The sequence below is a fragment of the Orcinus orca genome, chromosome 14 (assembly GCF_937001465.1).
Source record: "Orcinus orca chromosome 14, mOrcOrc1.1, whole genome shotgun sequence".
Taxonomy (NCBI): domain Eukaryota; kingdom Metazoa; phylum Chordata; class Mammalia; order Artiodactyla; family Delphinidae; genus Orcinus; species Orcinus orca.
In genome coordinates this window covers 15,427,995-15,431,829 of record NC_064572.1, presented here as the reverse complement: position 1 = coordinate 15,431,829, position 3,835 = coordinate 15,427,995, and the positions used below count along the sequence as shown (strand labels likewise).

The 3,835-nt window shown below is 36.7% G+C and overlaps 1 non-coding gene across 1 annotated transcript; it reads right to left on the bottom strand.

The window, feature by feature from the left end:
• Positions 1–1,509: 1,509 nt before the first annotated feature.
• LOC117198139 (U6atac minor spliceosomal RNA) lies at positions 1,510–1,634 on the bottom strand. The gene has a single exon (XR_004479106.1). It is a non-coding gene; the product is annotated as a U6atac minor spliceosomal RNA (small nuclear RNA).
• Positions 1,635–3,835: the final 2,201 nt, after the last annotated feature.

Sequence of the window (3,835 nt, the reverse complement as noted above, 5' to 3'; positions counted from 1 at the left end):
TTCCAGAGGAATAAATTGTTCTTATTGGCCTCACCCTTCAGGCACTTGGTATCCAGTTTCCCAGTCCTCCTACCTCCTTCATGTGCTTTCTAGCTTCCAAAAATTATTGACTACACTTGCACTTGCTGCTTGCTATTTTATCTCTTGATAGCATTAGTAGGGAGAGAGAGTTTTAATTATGTTACCCTTATTTAGTGGGGCTTTAAGAGAAAATAGAGATAAATGTGCTCAACAAAACAAGTTTAATCTAAAATACACTCACAGGGCTTCCCTGGTGGCGCAGTGGTTAAGAATCCGCCTGCCAATGTAGGGAACACGGGTTCGAGCCCGGGTCTGGGAAGATCCTACACGCGCAGCAACGAAGACCCAATGCAGCCAAAAATAAATAAATAAATAATACATTCACACTTATCTTTACTTTTTCCGAGGTTGACTTATTTTTAGTCCACTGGTCATAAATATCATACACATGCCAATAGCTCCTAAATTTGTATTTTCACCCTGAGTTCACCACAGAATTTCTGATTCATATATCCCACTGTTTACTTGGATGCCCTTTTGAATATTTAAGAGATATAATGGATATAAACTGCACCAAATGGATATAAACTGCACCAAAATAGAATTCTTGATTATGTTCTGTTCTTGCCTGTTTTACTTCCTAACATCTAAAAGATGTACAGATAATTAAGGAGGTATAAATTCCAGCTTTTTGGATAAGAAGAAAACTCACTCATTACTCAGTATGAATCTTCCTATTTCCCAATGGGAACAATATTCATTGTCTTTCAGCTTGAGCCATTGATTTTAGTGTTTCAAGATTCCTCATAGCCACTCTTCAAAACACACACACACACACACACACACACACACACACACACACACACCATAAACATTTTGCTTTTGCTTTTCTTTCTCCAGGTAAAAGAAGTCTTCCACATTTATCAAATAAGTCACAATCCTGTAGATAATTCAGAATCTTTACAAGTTATTATTATACTTTTTTAGTTACAAATCTAATTTATCTGTTTTAAAGATTCATTTTTCATATATTTAACTGTCGAGGATGGTTTGGGATTTTTTTTTTTTAATTTTTATTGGAGTATAGTTGATTTACAATGTTCTGTTAGTTTCTGCTGCACAGCAAAGTGGATCAGTTATACATATATACACTCTTTTTTTTTTTTTTTTCCGGTACGCGGGCCTCCCACCGCTGTGGCCCCTCCCGCTGCAGAGCACAGGCTCTGGACACACAGGCTCAGCGGCCATGGCTCACGGGCCCAGCCGCTCCGCGGCATGTGGGATCCCCCTGGACCGGGGCATGAACCCGCGTCCCCTGCATCGGCAGGTGGACTCCCAACCACTGTGCCACCAGGAAAGCCCCACTCTTTTTTAGGTTCTTTTCCCATATAGGTCATTACAGAGTATTGAGTCGAGTTCCCTGTGCTATACAATAGGTCCATATTAATTATCTATTTTATATATAGTACTGTGTATCTGTCAATCCCAATAAAAACAGTGCTTGATGCCATGAAGTAGGTGGCAATGCCTTAACCATATGCATATTGTCAGGCCCAAGGGCCTTTCCATCCTTGTCAAGGGGAGTGCTAACGTTCTTTCCTTTCATACAATACTAAAATCTAATTTTAAAACAAGTTTGTTTGCTTATCTTCTGTTCAATGTTGCAGAATGATCCCTAGATTTATAGTGAGGACATGTGTTTTATTGCTCTAATTTATTTTGCTTCTGATTTCCTTGGGAATGAGACTTTGGGTTACAAGCCTCAAGTAAATATTGCGTAATTATGTTTTATTACATAAAATCATACCATCAATAAACAGTATTCACATTTTAAAAATATGCTTAGAGTCAGAAAAAAATCCAAAAATGATATATTTTAGAGGTTAGGTATACTTGTAATTAAGATATGAATTTAATAATTTAAATATAATACAGATATATTAAGGAGCATAACATAAATTCATATTTTGGAAAGAATGTTTTAACTAGATGTTAAAATTACCTACATGTTAAAGATGTTATATAAGTAAGTTTGGTTAGAATTTCTTCATGTTACTAAAAAACAAAATAAAAAGTACTAAAATATTACAGGAAGAAAATCAAGTCAAATGAATAGTCAAGGTTGTAACATGTTTAATATTTTATCTGAAAATGATGGCTATCTAATTCAAATGGTGTGTGTTTAGCAGGGCCACATAAATTTTCTCTAAAATTCTAATTAAAATTCTTCTGCAGACATGGGAGGAGGGAGACAGAATTTTCAAACTATGGAAAATAAAAATTGGCAAAACACCTACTGGTAAAATCTTGGAAGATTTGACAGTAATTATGAGGCAGACAGATATAGATTGAGAATAATCTTCTAAGACTTGAGCACAAAGTGCACTTTGAGTCTGCTTTTTGAAACGAAGTGTACCTGAAACAGGTAGGAGAATGTTGAGTACCTCCCTCACCATGTATTATCAGGCTTAAATACACAGGGTAAGCACTCTCCTGTGTTTCTCACCTATGGAAATAATTATAAATCCAGGCAAAGAATAAGAGGCCCATTAGATAACTAAGGGAATAGTCAGGTAAACTGGTGGTTTATTATGGGAGTACAGTCTCTTGAGAAAAGGCAGGCATGTGCCTTTAGGAAAAACTTTGATAGCAATGCATGCTAAGAAATTATTATACCTATCCAGAGGACTGGGGTGTCATGCAGTGGGAAATGAGGCTCATTGGAGATAAGACTCTCAGAAGTTCCATTAGAGCAGGATCTTGTTTTCTTCACTGACCCAGTGTCTCAAACAGTGCCTCCTACATAGTAATTATTGACTATATGGATACAGAGAATTGACAGGAAATGTGGTCTTTAGCTTCATTCCACTGTAAATCTTAAAGTAAATCTAAAGGATATGGGACAAAACATACAATCATTATCATAATTATTATAAGCACCATAATGTAGTATAATTATATCTAATATTCATAGAGCTCTGTACTTAGTGCCAGACATCTTCTAACATTATTTTATGTTCTTCATATGACAACCCTGAGGCTTAGGCAATAACATTATCCTCATTTGAAACAAACTTGCCACCGGTTACTAGAAGTAGCAGACCTAGGGTTTGAACTGAGGCATTGGCTCCATAACCCAAGCTCTTGTTTGCACTAAAAACAAGGTCATCTGGTAGTAGATACTGCTCTTTGACTATTTTTCTCCTCAATTATAGTGTAATAGAACCCCCAGCCTTTCTTTTGGCGTACGGTTGCCAGAAATAAAGCCAACTTTTGACTGGCTCTGTTAAAGGTGGGTGTAGTCATATGAATATGTTCTATCTGATGTAATGACATGCAAGTGATATGTACAGTATTAGAAACCTTAAGGGAAGAGATTGCAGAAAATACTCTTCTTTGCTCCTACCCAGCGGTAGCTCTGTAGTTGCAGCCTCAGCAGCTGCTACCTTTCCTGTTTAAGAGTTCCCTTCCCCTTAAGCAAGTCTCCCAAGGGAAAGACAAAGTTAGTGTATTGTCTTTCTACCCAAGGCTATTGTTTTGTAAATAAATGATATAGCTTCTTTGGGGAAAAAAAAGGATAAGAAGGGTTTAGGAGCGAGTATGTGTAAGATCAGCTTTTAGGCTTAAAAACTATGTCTAGGCAAAAATACTTAGCTATGGTTTCTTGTATATGGAACCAAGCAAACAAAACAAATGGCTTCTAAAAGGGGCATTGAAGGTAGCAAAAAATTCCAAAAATTTGTGAAAATTCATCCTTTAAAATCAAACTGTGGGGCTCCCAAATCTGCACCATCTGTAACTTTGGACACTCTAA